Source organism: Girardinichthys multiradiatus, chromosome 7 (genome assembly GCF_021462225.1).
Source record: "Girardinichthys multiradiatus isolate DD_20200921_A chromosome 7, DD_fGirMul_XY1, whole genome shotgun sequence".
NCBI lineage: Eukaryota > Metazoa > Chordata > Actinopteri > Cyprinodontiformes > Goodeidae > Girardinichthys > Girardinichthys multiradiatus.
The window spans coordinates 37,782,409-37,797,515 of NC_061800.1; the positions used below are offsets into that span (position 1 = coordinate 37,782,409).

General features: G+C 35.5%; 1 protein-coding gene across 4 annotated transcripts in view; it reads right to left on the bottom strand.

The window, feature by feature from the left end:
- thsd7ba (thrombospondin, type I, domain containing 7Ba) overlaps window positions 1-15,107 on the bottom strand; it is a 356,829-nt gene that overhangs the window by 59,620 nt on the left and 282,102 nt on the right. The window lies entirely within an intron of this gene.

Here is a 15,107-nt window from a genome sequence, read left to right on the forward strand (position 1 = left end):
AAAAAACAGCTTCACAAACACAAAATGAATGTCTGAGGGAGTCAAACTGAGGCTTTCAAACCTGAACACACTCTACCAACTGTCAAGCATGGTGGTGGCCACATCATTCATTAGGTTTTTGTAGTGAGTACAAACACAACCCAAAGGGCTACTGACTATATTTAAACACCAGGTCCTAGGCAGGAAACCAACCAAATAACATGAACTTGATCATTTCTAATAAGAGGAGTTGGTCAAATATCTTCCCAGAATTAGGGAAGGATCTTGTTAACGCCTACAAAAGGTATGGGGTTTCTCTGCAGATAGTAAAATGATTTGGGATAGTTATCTAAATTATAACAAACAAGATAAGTTACCATAACTATGCAGATGAGATACAGCTCTACATTACATTGTCACCAGGTGACTATGAACCCATTCAAGCGCTGGGTAGATGCTTAGAACAAATCAATTGATATGCAATAATTTTCTTCAGCTGAATAAAAAACAAAACTGAAGTAATATTCTTTGGACCAAAGGAAGAGCAATCAAGAGTCAGCACACAGCTTCAGTTACTACTGCTAGAAACCACTGATCAGGCAGGAAATCTGGGTGTAGAGACCTTAACCTTCCGAGGTACATAAAGATAACAACAAAATCGGCTTTCTATCACCTGTAGAACATTTCCAGGATTAAAGGACTAATGTCCCAGCCGAATCTTGGAAAACTCTTCCATACATTTAGTTTTAGATTAATTGATTACTGAAACAGTGCCTTCTCAGGTCTACATAAAAAGTCAATCAGACAGCTGCAGCTGATCCAGAATGCTGCTGCCTACGTCCTCACTAAAACTAAGAAAGTAGGAGCACATCATCTCAGTTCTAAAGTCTTTACACTGGCTCACTGTACCTATGATAAGAGACTTTAAAACACTGCTAGTTTATAAATCCATTAATTGCTTATCACCAAGTTGCATTAAGTTTTGATGTTGTTGTATCAACCTTTCAGACCACACAGGTCTTCTGGTTCAAGTCTACTCTGCATCCCCAGAATCAGCATAAAACATGGAGAAGCAGCATTAAGTTTTTATGTTCCGTTAATCTGGAACAAACTGCCATAAAACTGCAAACATGAAACATGAAACTGAAATTTTAAATCAATGTTAAAAACCCATTTGTTTGGTTTCATTTGACTGTTCTATTTAAATATTAACTGAAAAATCATTAATTTCAGTCTGTAGTCCAACTTTTCTTTATTTTCCTTTAGTACACCACTGCAATGTAATTTTTATGTGTGTTTTCTTGTCTTATGTCTTTATCTGGTACAGCACTTTGAATTGTCTTGTCTGAATGGTGCTATAAAAGTAAACTTGCCTTGCCAAATATTAATGTTTGTGGGATGTTGTGTATAATTTAACCTGTGTAAAATTTGTATCCTTTCTGGATTTAAAAATCCAGAGTAAATTTAATGTTATGCACCTAGTTTTTGTTTTTAAAGTAATTGAAATTGTTGGCTGATCATTTCACTCAAAAAATAAATGGTTTAAAGAAAACATTAAAAGCCCCAAATTAATATAAAATTCATGCTGATGATGAATGTGTATGTAAACCTTTCACTGGAACTGAAAATGTCAAGAGATAGGGTGGTTGAGTAATGAAAAGAAAACAGCAATGCAAGAGTATGTCAGGTGTTTTTCCTTACAAAATCTACAGACTATTGTTGTGAATCTGGAATTCTAGATAATCCCCCTCTTAGTGTTACTCCAACAGTTTGTTGAAAAGCATTTACACGTATCTATATTGACCTAAAAGCCCAAAGCCCCTTTAAAGAATTGGCCTGAAACTGGACTCCCTGATGGCGATGGCAGAGAAGAGAAATATGAACACACTCCTAGATATTATGCTCGATGGAAGTCCCCCTGTGCACACCGTCATCAGAAAACATAGGAGCTTGTTCAGTAAAAGACTCTTGCAAGACCAATACAGGTCCTTCTCAAAATATTAGCATATTGTGATAAAGTTCATTATTTTCCATAATGTCATGATGAAAATTTAACATTCATATATTTTAGATTCATTGCACACTAACTGAAATATTTCAGGTCTTTTATTGTCTTAATACGGATGATTTTGGCATACAGCTCATGAAAACCCAAAATTACTATCTCACAAAATTAGCATATCATTAAAAGGGTCTCTAAACGAGTTATGAACCTAATCATCTGAATCAACGAGTTAACTCTAAACACCTGCAAAAGATTCCTGAGGCCTTTAAAACTCCCAGCCAGGTTCATCACTCAAAACCCCAATCATGGGTAAGACTGCCGACCTGACTGCTGTCCAGAAGGCCACTATTGACACCCTCAAGCAAGAGGGTAAGACACAGAAAGAAATTTCTGAACGAATAGGCTGTTCCCAGAGTGCTGTATCAAGGCACCTCAGTGGGAAGTCTGTGGGAAGGAAAAAGTGTGGCAGAAAACGCTGCACAACGAGAAGAGGTGACCGGACCCTGAGGAAGATTGTGGAGAAGGGCCGATTCCAGACCTTGGGGGACCTGCGGAAGCAGTGGACTGAGTCTGGAGTAGAAACATCCAGAGCCACCGTGCACAGGCGTGTGCAGGAAATGGGCTGCAGGTGCCGCATTCCCCAGGTCCAGCCACTTTTGAACCAGAAACAGCGGCAGAAGCGCCTGACCTGGGCTACAGAGAAGCAGCACTGGACTGTTGCTCAGTGGTCCAAAGTACTTTTTTCGGATGAAAGCAAATTCTGCATGTCATTCGGAAATCAAGGTGCCAGAATCTGGAGGAAGACTGGGGAGAAGAAAATGCCAAAATGCCAGAAGTCCAGTGTCAAGTACCCACAGTCAGTGATGGTCTGGGGTGCCGTGTCAGCTGCTGGTGTTGATCCACTGTGTTTTATCAAGGGCAGGGTCAATGCAGTTAGCTATCAGGAGATTTTGGAGCACTTCATGCTTCCATCTGCTGAAAAGCTTTATGGAGATGAAGATTTCATTTTTCAGCACGACCTGGCACCTGCTCACAGTGCCAAAACCACTGGTAAATGGTTTACTGACCATGGTATCACTGTGCTCAATTGGCCTGCCAACTCTCCTGACCTGAACCCCATAGAGAATCTGTGGGATATTGTGAAGAGAACGTTGAGAGATTCAAGACCCAACACTCTGGATGAGCTAAAGGCCGCTATCGAAGCATCCTGGGCCTCCATAAGACCTCAGCAGTGCCACAGGCTGATTGCCTCCATACCACGCCGCATTGAAGCAGTCATTTCTGCAAAAGGATTCCCGACCAAGTATTGAGTGCATAACTGTACATGATTATTTGAAGGTTGACGTTTTTTGTATTAAAAACACTTTTCTTTTATTGGTCGGATGAAATATGCTAATTTTGTGAGATAGGAATTTTGGGTTTTCATGAGCTGTATGCCACAATCATCCGTATTAAGACAATAAAAGACCTGAAATATTTCAGTTAGTGTGCAATGAATCTAAAATATATGAATATTAAATTTTCATCATGACATTATGGAAAATAATTAACTTTATCACAATATGCTAATATTTTGAGAAGGACCTGTAGACTTAACAAGTCCTTCAAAGCCCTCAGACTTTACAACTCCTCTCTAGGGTGGAGGATGTGTAACAGGAGAACAAAGGATGGGTAGGGCAGTACCAGTGGTGATAGTAGCCTGATCTTGATTTTGTGTTTGCAGTTAACAAGGGCAGTAATAATATGCAATACCTCTCCCTTTGGAGTTTTTTGTATTTTTCTTTCTCTCTGTTTGTACTATGTTGATGCTGGAATTTTAATTTCCCTAAGGGAATCTTCAGAAAGGAATCTGTCTGTCCGTCCATCCGTCTATCTATCTACAGTTTCTTACAAATGTTATAAATATCCTTGAACGTTTTTACAAACCCCATAATTTGATCATTTCTTTTATTAAACCAACAGAAAGCAGCACACAATTGTGAAGTTGTCAGAAAATTATTCATGGATTTCAAAATGATTTTCAAATAGAAATCTTAGAAGAGTGGCATGCATTTTTAATCATCGCCCCCTACTCTGATATCTCTAAAGAAAATCTAGTGCAACTAAACTGTCTTCAGAAGTCACCTCATTGATTAATACAGTTCATCGAAAGGTAATTCCACGTGAGAATAATTACAGCTTTTTTAAGGTTTGTTCAGGGCATCAATGAACAAACAGCTTCATGAAGATGAAGGAACAAAACAGACAGGTCAGGGATAAAGTTGTTGAGAAGTTCAGTACAGTGTTAGCTGATAAAATAATACCTGATACATAAGGGTGACAGATTCATGCTGTGTGGATTTTGTTCTTCAGCAGGTAAAGGGCAACTGGTTAGAACTGATGAGAAGATAGATGGAAATAAATCCTGGAAGAAAATCTGCTAGAATCTGCAAAAAAGACTTGAATCTGGAATGGCGGTTAACCTTCCACAAGGAAAGTGTCTCGAAACATACATCCATAGCTAAAGTGGGATGGTTTTGGCATAGGCAAAGTCTAAGCCTAAATCCAATTGAAAATGTAGGGTGAGATATGAAAATGAATGTTCACAGTCACTCACCATTGATTCTGACTGAGCTCAAACTATTTTACAAAGAATAATGGATAAAATATTTCTGTCTCCAGATGTGCAACCCTGGTAGAGACAAACTCCAGAAGACTTGCAGCTGTTATAAAAGCTTGTTTGGACTTGGTGGGACAGAATACATATGTTGACCACATAATTCAAATTTCCATTTGAAGAATATTTTGAAAATTATGTCCCATTTTACTTCCGCTTCAAATTTAGTCACTAATTTGTCTTGGTCTATCACAATAGTTCAAAGGGGTCTTTGTACTTATGCAAGATTGGAGATTTCTTGCAACTAGTCTTATGTAATCAACTGAATTTGGCTGTACTAATGATAAATAGAGTTTAAGACTATTTGATTGAATCTAAATCTCACTATCTCAATGGTATGAACTGAAAAAAAATTGGTTGATTTATACTGAATCTGTCTTAATTTGATTCTAAATATTTAGATATAAATGTACATTTATTGTTGTGAAGTGTCTCAAGATGACATTTGTAGTGAACTTGCACCACAAATATAAACGGAACTAAAAACTGAATGAAATAAAGACTGAAAGGTACCTGATAGTTCACAGTTAAAATAAAGTAAATTGACAATACTGTCTCTATTGTTAATTATTTTAAATCTTGTGAGCCTAAGTTAGAATGCACAGTTGAACTCAAAAGAATACAAAAATAACTTCCTGTTTTCGTCTTTGACCTTTCTGTTTGCATTTTGCCCTTGTGTTTTCTCTTTATCTAATTGCCTCTATTTCATTACTGTCCTCCTGTCACATTTATTACTACCCAGGATGTCAATAAACCACAACGTAAACACTATTTACAATATGTTTCCTATCAACCTAGACATAGAGCCGCATTTGCTCTCCATGGGGGCAATACCATGACTTTCTGCAATTGCAAAAGCTGATTGGCTATCAAAAGCGGAAAATAATGTCCCTTTCTTGTTTGCTTTCAAATCTGTTATGGTGAGCCAATTCAACAAGACAGGAATTCATTAGCACATACATCTTACAAGCACTTAACCTTGTTGCACAACAAAAACCGTGGTCAAACATCTTTAACACATGCTGTCAAGCCTGACTTTTCAATTCAAGTGCAATATTTAATAATTTTTTCCGAGAAGAAAAGACATCTTCGCTAAAATTGACTGGAAACCTAGATAATGAGTGAATATAAAAAATACCCAAACAGTTGTCATAACTGCTACATTACAGGCAAAATACACCAGTTGATACATCAATTTATTTACATGCAATAAAGTAAATATATGTGATGTTTGAAACTTGTCAAACGTTGTGACAGAAAGAAATGCAAAGCAAACAAATTACATTTTCATGATTTATTCAAAAAGTGAAAGGGCATAGGGTATTGCTAGCATCAAGGTTGCCTGATTTTGAATAGGAGCTTCTGACACATGATTAGTTTACTGGAATTTTAAAGCTCTGAAAATATTGCATGTAAATGTTTGCCTTTAAAAAAACACATGCCTGAATTATGCATTTTGACAAAGTAATAAACAAGATGTAATAGCAAATACTGACCTCCAAGAAGTCCTAAATATAATTCTGTAGAACTCAACATTTTACAGAGTTCTTGTGTTGTTAATCTTATTTGTCACTTATAATAACCACATTTTACATATGAAAACTTATATAATTAGGGTTGGAAAATGAAAACATACACATGTGACATTTGCTATCAGGTCATTATTGCAAGCAGACATGCAAACTTAAAAGAATCAGATTCAGCTTTATTGCCAAGTTTGTGCACACAAACAAGGAATTTGTTTCCAGTACATTTTGCTCTAAGTAAAGATTTTTTTTCCAATATAAATGGAAATAAAAAAATATAAAATATCTTTAAAATGTGCATAAAGACACAAGTGACTTTATAGAGAAGATAATGTGAGATCAGTCCAAGTATGCACGGTGTTGTTCTAGAATTGTTAAGTGTTTATCAGAGAAACAGCCTGGGGGAAGAAATCATCTCTCTGGCAGCTGGTTTTGTGAAAAAAATACTGTTTTTGTGAAAAAAAAGACAAAATAAATAAAACAATGTTCAAGTTTTGAATGCTCTCTACAAATATTTACCTAAAGTAAATTGGGCAGTCAGAGCCACTGACTTGGGAGTAGTACGCAGCACTAAACAAACATTCATATGTTCAAATACTAATTAATACTTTAAGGAAATTGGTTGGAAATGTATATTTTAGGAGTGTTTTATTATGGAAAAAGTATTATAAAATCAATTTGGTCAATATTGAAATCAAAATTAGGTTGTCACAAATATTTTTGAGTTTTGTATCACACTCAAATTCTTGCACCTACATAAATTTGTTTTTTTTCATTTATATTTATCTAATTTTCATCTTTCTACAATTTTCCTCATATAGTTAATATGCTGCTGTTCACATACACAACTCAAAACTATACTTTCTTCAAAGTTATATATGTACAGAGTTTACCTACACTAAAATAAAGTTGCTATTAAACAATTTTGGAAAGCCGAGCTGATGAGGTCATGGCTTCTGAATAAGTGTTGTGAAATAACAGCATCTCATCACCTTAAACACTTCTATGTGTGAAATCATGGAAAAATCTAAAGAAATCAGTTAAGATATTAGGAAGAAACTCTGGAGCTTCACAAGTCTGCTTCATACTTCAGTAATATTTCCAAATGCATGATGGTGCCGTGCCTATCTATTCAAACAATAATATGCAAGTATTAACAGTACGGCAGGGTCCAGCAATAAGCATCTCAAGACATCAGCCAGCAAGTTAATGTTTGGGCACAAATGAGTCTCTAAAATGGACAAAAGGACAACAACATCAATGTTTTGGAGTGGTCATCATAAAGCCCTGATATCAACCCTACAGAAAATGTGCACGCAGAGTCTAAAACGTGTCTGAGCAGGGTGGGCCTACAAACCTGATTCAGTTACACCAGTGCTGTCAGGAGCAATAGGCCAAAGTCTCAGCAAGCTATTGTGAGAAGTTTGTGGAAGGATACTCAAAATGTTTAACCAACGTTATACAGTTTAAAGGCGATGCTACCAAATACAAAGAAATTGTATATGCTGTGGTCCTGAGATCCTGAGATGAGTTTTGATTTTCTCTTGTGTGTGTATTTTACCTTTTCCTTGCAGTTTATTATGTTCTTTAGGTGTTGCTTTCTTTTGTTCTTTTTCCTATGCTTATTACTGTTAGGTGTTTTTCTTATTACTTCATTCTTTGTGTTTAGCTTCCTAGTTTATTCTAGTGTCCTTTGAGTATTTAGAATTCTTTATATTTATATATTATATTATGTTTATTAGCCTTCCTCCTTCAGCTGCTCTTCATTCTTTCTGTCACAGCTGCTCCAAATCTCTTCTGAATAGTCTTTTGGTTTGCTTGTCATTTTTCCACCACTGCCTCTGTACTCAAGCTCTCTGGTTCTTATTGTTCTCCACTGGTTTGTTCTGTTACCATACCCATTTTTTCCTCTCTCCACACTGATTGCCTCTTCCTACTCCTCCATTTGTATTTTATAACTATTAATGTATTTTACGCATTTAATTTTTGCCAATTACAATTTGGACTTGGGTCATTCCCCCAACACATCATGACAGGATATATAAAAAACATTCTGATCAACATTTTCTCTCATTATTTTGGCAAATAGAACTCATCTATTTAGCAAATAGAACTAATTTCGGTAATCCTAGCTTATATAGAACAGGGAAGGTTTACACTAATTAAATGGTATGTCTCTTCCTAAACAGCTCATTTAAATGTATGTTTTCTACGGGTATTCTGCAGAGCTGTTGGCTTTTGCTTTTGCTCTCCCTCTACCTCCCTTTTTCTCTATCTATCTGTTGGAGAATGTTCTTCTCAACTCTGTATGAGAGTGACTGTATTGTGCTTAAAGACCAGAAATGGATCAGGATCAGAGATCAGAGTTCTTCATTAACTGTGAAGCTGCAGGTTGCTTCACATTTCCAAACCCCTTCTCCATTTGTACAGACCTTAATCTCTACCCTGCTGCCAGACTGTACACTCAGCTGCCAGTTCATCCAATTCAAACTTTTATTTGTTGTTTGAATTTCACTGTACACTTTCTAACCCTGTTTTTGAGTGTGAAATCACTTTTCACCAGCTTGACTTCACTATCCCCCAGTTATCCTCAAAATACCTACCTGGATCTTTCTCTCCCTGCTCACCTTGGCTCATGGCTTCCCCCCATTTCTGCTCAGTAGTTTCTAGCTCCTATATCTTTATCAGCAGACCTGTTTTCCAACCTCTATTCATCAAATCAGCAAACAAGTGCTTAGCCATGCAGAAGCATCTCTGAGACCAACTATCATATTATCATATCCATTTTAATAATCACCCTCATCATCTGACTTTTGCTTCTGCTTGTTTTATTTTGCATTGGAAAGAGGTGTCTCCAGCCTCTTTACTAATTTTTTATCTTAACAGCTTAATCAGTTTAAAAGACACGATAAACATGTCCATCACATCTACTTGCAACAGAGGTTTTCAGGATGTAGGTATTAATCTTACCAGCAAATTCAATCTAAAGATTGTGATTCTTTATGTGTGGATTATATTACTACATCCTAATGAAATTCAGCAAGCTTTTTCAACATCTCAGTGGAAAAGGCAAGAGTTTGGATGCTGTCACGTTGTCTGTTGGATTATGCAGTACATTCAAATTTTGCATTGGCTATTCTTTTGTGCGCATTTGGAGCTCATGATTTATATGTAATTATTGACAGAAGGCTGTTATATGAATATTTTCTTAGTCAAAATTTTTATAATTCTCCCTTCTATATGCATGTATAGCTCCACATGGTAACTGAAATGCGAGACATAAGCTATTATGGTAATAAAATGCAAACACTAAATGCAACACAATATCAGTAATATTACCAAGTGATGTTCTTTTAATATTCACTCCTACATGTAATAAAATATGTTTTCCTATAAGCACATAGTAGAAACAACAGATCTTTGAGTTTACAGTTAAGACCATGTGTGACTAAAGGCTTTAAAGTAGCTTTAAACTGTAAGTATCCTGAAGGGTGACTGTCAATATTAAACAAATTTAAATGTCTTATGCCTGCAGTGAGACATCTAAGTATAAAACATGCCTTCACTGGTGTTGCTATCACTGTTCAGCTGCAAAGGTCTTTCTGGATTTCACCACCTGGGTGAAACAGGCAATTGCTTTTTTTTTTTTTTGGCTTATTAAACTATATACTAGACAACTACATAAAATGCTCTTCTGTTTGAGCATAATATTCAGAAAGGTGTCTGAGTGTGACTCTCTTTGATCACCTTAAATTTAATCAGGGATATGGGATGCTTAATTTAAGAAAAAGTGTGCCAAAGTATTTTCTGAATACAATTTGCAAGAAAAAGGGAGCAAGACATCAAAATTAGTGTTTAACTTCTTGATGTTAAGAAAATAAGTGGTTGAAATGCTGTTCAACTCATGGTGTAAATAAATGTTCAGTTTAATAATGAATAATCATGACGAAGGTAATGAAATAAGCACTTGCCTATGTTTGATTAACCTAAATAGAAATACAGTATATTGCAATTAATCTCAAAATTATAAGGACATCTTTACTGGCATTACAGCAATTAAATTCTTAAAATTGTTGACCAATGTTTAACATGTTTCCACTGGTATTTTGAAAATTTTTTTGTTGATAAGTTGAGTTTGGAAGACCTTGTTGACTTCACCCTAATCCTTAGTTCCCTCCACAGATTCTCTATCAGATTCAGGCTCAGACTCTAGGTAGGTCTCGCGAAAACCTTAATATGACATTTAGGCAGAAAAAAAAAAAGACTGAAATAAAGATGTTTAAACTCATTCCAGATTTATTAAGAATAGGAAGCAGATGTTGGCTTCAGCACTATTCACAGCTATTAATTAGCAGTTGCAATATTCTTACCGTGCTCACAACTTGTTCATATTTTGTCTGTCACAGTTTTGTTTTTCCACCAAGTACCCAAAACTATGCCACAGGCGTTCGTGGTCTTATCATTACCCATGTAACAGAGTGCTGTCAGCCAGGTCAGAAACCTTATTAGCCGACTCCATCAACACAAAAGGTCAGCAACTCAAGAAATACTTTCTTTTATACCTTTAAATTAAAGTCAAATATAGATACATGGAGTGAAGTTTGCAGCACTCTTCTTGCTATCCTGGACTCACAATAACAATATAGACTAACTTTACAAAACAAGGTAATACTAACACATCCACTGGATAATGTTTCATCAGACTTGAACTTGCCAAAAGTATTGGGTCACAGCACCAAATTAATGAATTCTGATGTTCCAATCACTTTCATGGCTGCGGGTGAATAAAGTTTGGTTTGGAGAAACCTGACTGGCCTGTACAGAGTTCTGACCTCAACCTTCTTGAACACCTTTGGGATGAATTTACATTTTTCTCATCTAACTATGATTCACTCCTAAACTTTGTGGAAGATGCTTACAGAATAGTTAAAGTTGCTACTGGTGGCAATCGTGTGTTCCTCAACTAAATGGACCTTAAAGATTAGGAATAAAACGTTATAAAGGTACATGTACACGGACATATACTGTTGTATACAGTAGATAATTATGAAAAGGTATGATATAATTCTGGAAGGATTTGTTTTTCTTGTTGTTTCAGCAATATTTTAGTGTAGTTTACCAAATTGTGCAGTTAAATGGTTTCCCTTCTTGATTTAATGGTTAAGTAGCATCTGAACATGTTTTGTTTCAAATGTTAAATTTTTAAAATAATCAATAAAAAGTTGAAAATGTCTAACAATTTTAGACAGTTTACATGTCAGTCAGATCTTTGCTAAACTACATGTAATGATGTTTTGAACGAAAATAAACAATTTAACATTGTGCTGCACAATTGTTAGCATTTATTTATTTTAGATTTAAGCAATTTTGCTGTTTCATTGTTACATACTTGTGTAATGTTACAAATTTTCAGATTGACTCCAAGTTGTAATATCAATTAAATGCTAAATAAAAAATGACAAGGTGCATGAACAACGGAGCAAATGAAGCACCTCCTTATACACAAAATGAATTTGGAAAAACTAAAGGTAATGTAGTGGTTTTACAGGTAATTGTTTATTTCGCCATGTTTATCCTTTGGCGCTATTTATGAGCACCTATCTAGAAATTACCCAGTGCATTACCGATAAGCAGTAAAATTAAAGCAAGGACTGTAATTGTCTATTTCAGATGTTAATTTTTTCTTCCTCCATTTTTCACTACTTCATCCATCCAGTTAGACAAAATGATGTAATGATCCCTAAAAGCCATCCTGGATTCTTACACCTCTTTCCTGACATCTATGCTTTGTTTCCATCTCTTGCATATCAGTTGTACAAAAGAGGATGGACAAAGATCCAAAGAGAGAAGGTCAAGAGCAAATGTAGGACGGTTCAAACTGATAAATAAGAAAAGGAAATGATAACAGTCAGATTTCAAACCAGCAGGAAAGAGTTGCCTCTTTCTCAGTAGGTGGTGAAATGTAGCATAATAAGTGCTGTCAAAAGCACTTCTCGGTGCATGTAGTAAAAGGAAAGTGGTGCACATGGCTGACATGTTTGTTTTCTCTGTCACTCACTATGTAATTTAAGATTTAAAAAAAAGTTCTTACTTTGCATTTCACAACATCCCAGTGTGCAACATGTACAAGTTAAAGACGTGCATAAGGTTTACAACATAATTTGTTTTTTTTTGGTGCTTTTCGGCACATAAACGTGCATTTTTTCAAAGCAAAAATAACATATTTAAAAAACATGGAATGAAACTATAAATATAATCAAAGTAAAGACTAACAAAATAACCCCATGATTCAGTGCTTCACATGATGACTCATAGTTGCCTGCTGTCATAGTAACAAGATATCAAGACACACTCTAGCTTAGGAATTAAAAAGTCTGAGATAACTGAACCTGACATTTAAACTTAATATGCTGAAGGCATTATAGACATAGTTTGCCTGCAGAAGGAAAAGGCACATTTAATCTTAGTTTGTGAGTTCTCAGTTTTAGATTTATGTGGAAACATAAAAATATCATTTTGGTCTAAAAGGTGGGCCTGTTTTTTCCACTAATGACAGTATGCAATATTTGGCTTATTGTAGCTTCTTAAATGCTTACAGGCAGTTACTTATCTTTTCATGTGTTTAACCATTTACATCACAACTGTGTTTCATATTCTATATTTTTACATGAGTATCAGTTTTTCTAAACCTGTAGAGCCCCAGCACTGCTTTGCAGTGTAACTGAAAGACCAGTAAAACACATGTATGACAATATTATATTAGAGTTTGAATTTTTTTAGGGTACCTTAAAAGTTTCCCCTGAAGTGGCTCTATGATCTGCAAAAATGTGTGAACCACTTTACACATGCATGTTGCGATATGCAAGGCTATGGAAAGTGACCACTTCATTCACCATCAGAGCAGGAAACCACTTATGTACCATGCCTTGACAATCCCACCACTAAACTCAGGAGAGTCCCTCTAATTTGAGCAATTCCAAAAGTTCTTGATGTTCGCAACTAATTAGCATCATAAGATCAAACATCTTGGCTTATAGTTGATGCAATTGAAAAACGGCTCTGACAGCAGTTAGCCATGAGTTCTAATGCAAAGATTTTTCTTTTTCCAAGTCAAAAAGTAATGATGCAGATTGTGAAAGATAGAAGAATGATGCATGTCACTGAGAAAATAAATATGCATTGAATTGTAAAAATATTACATGTAATCTAAACAAATTTATTGTACTAGCCCCTGCATCAGAATTACCATCAAATTTTAACATAATTAAAAGCTACTTGCTCCTGGCTATAATTTCCATAAATAGGTACAAATACAGGCAGATTTCTCTGTAAATGCATGCGTATTACCAAATTTACATGTGGGGAAACTGTGTCCCCATAGACATGCTATTTCAGAGCAATAAACCTATTTTAGGAGCAGATCAGCCTTTATGTCTATGTTCAGAAATAGAAGGAGAAACTAAGATTTGCACACGTGAAGCACCCAAAAATACCTTTGGGAATTTGGCTCATAAATAATTATAGTTACAAACATTGATTTAATGCTGCATCTGTCAAGAGTGTGTTTAACCCATCTTTATGTTCAACTTTGTGTCTCTCTTTGAAAAATATGAGTCACCTTTTGTCTCATATTTTATGACAAGTCCGATGATTAACTTCTCTTAAATTATGGGATATCTTTGACCAAAAAATCATGGACTTTACTTAGAACTGCAGAGGGGGTTAAGTTTTAACCTGCTCAAGATAAAATGTTGTACAATGAGCAGTCTTGCAACCATGTGTTGCTTTGGCAACAGATTTGTAGTAGGAAATACTAATATAAAACTATTGACATATATAAAATATTTGCTGGTTTGTTGTTTTGAATGTACAGCATCATTCTGAAAAGTGAGAAGTTTAGTTATAATGACATCCTGAATGAATGAATAAATGATTTGACAAGGAAACAAAAACAATGTAGTAATATGGGCTTGCATAAATTGTAGTGAGGCATTAACTAAAGGCTATAGTTTGACTAATAATTTTCAGATAGTGGAAAAATTGGCAAGGGGTAAAGAATTAATGGAAAACATGTTTTGCCAAATCTTTCGGAACATGCATGTGCAGGATACAGGGAAGAATGAGAATGCTGAAAATATGCTGGAGATATTTTGCAACAACCAGTATATAGCTGGTGACAGTGGTTAAAGGCACTTCTGTAGAGAAAGGATTGCTCTTCTTTATGGCTATATGGCTGCATTATTTCATTTTTGAACTATGTAGATAATTATACATTCAGTATGTCCTTGGTGCAATATTTCTGAAGCAACAACAAAAAAGAATAAAACTAACAACATCAAAGAACTATGTATTCAATACTTTTCAAAATGCACTAATGTTGTATCCATGCAGTAGAATGAAACACTGCAAAATTGAAAAATAGTACCTCATCGTTGTTAGACACCAAGATCACGTACAGTTAGATTGTCAGCTAAACCAGTGAATGATATGGTCCTCCAAAAGAAAGAATAGAAAACCATTGAAATCTATTTTAAATTAGTCCCTATAACCAAATGCATGACTTTTTCAAGCATGTTATTTTAAGGAAACACAGCCAGCAGCATCCGCATCCTCAGTGCTCAGTTGCCATGCACATAGCCAGCCAGCTGAAGTGAGCCAAGACATCAAATCATGACATGCAATGACCAAGAAAGCTCCAAATCCTTAATTTGTTGATGCAGGGGGATTGACAGATCACTTTCGAAAACAGACATACAAAAAGTAAGAAAAAAGAAAAATAATAAAACATTCAGGCACATCAGCAAAACAGAAAAAAAAAAAACCAAAGGTAGCAAAAGAGAAGTTTGAGTTTGTGAACAACACTAATATTAGATCTGTCATTGCTTGGAGTCACAGAATGTTGTCAACAGCTGTGGAGGAATGCGTTTTTCACACATGATTA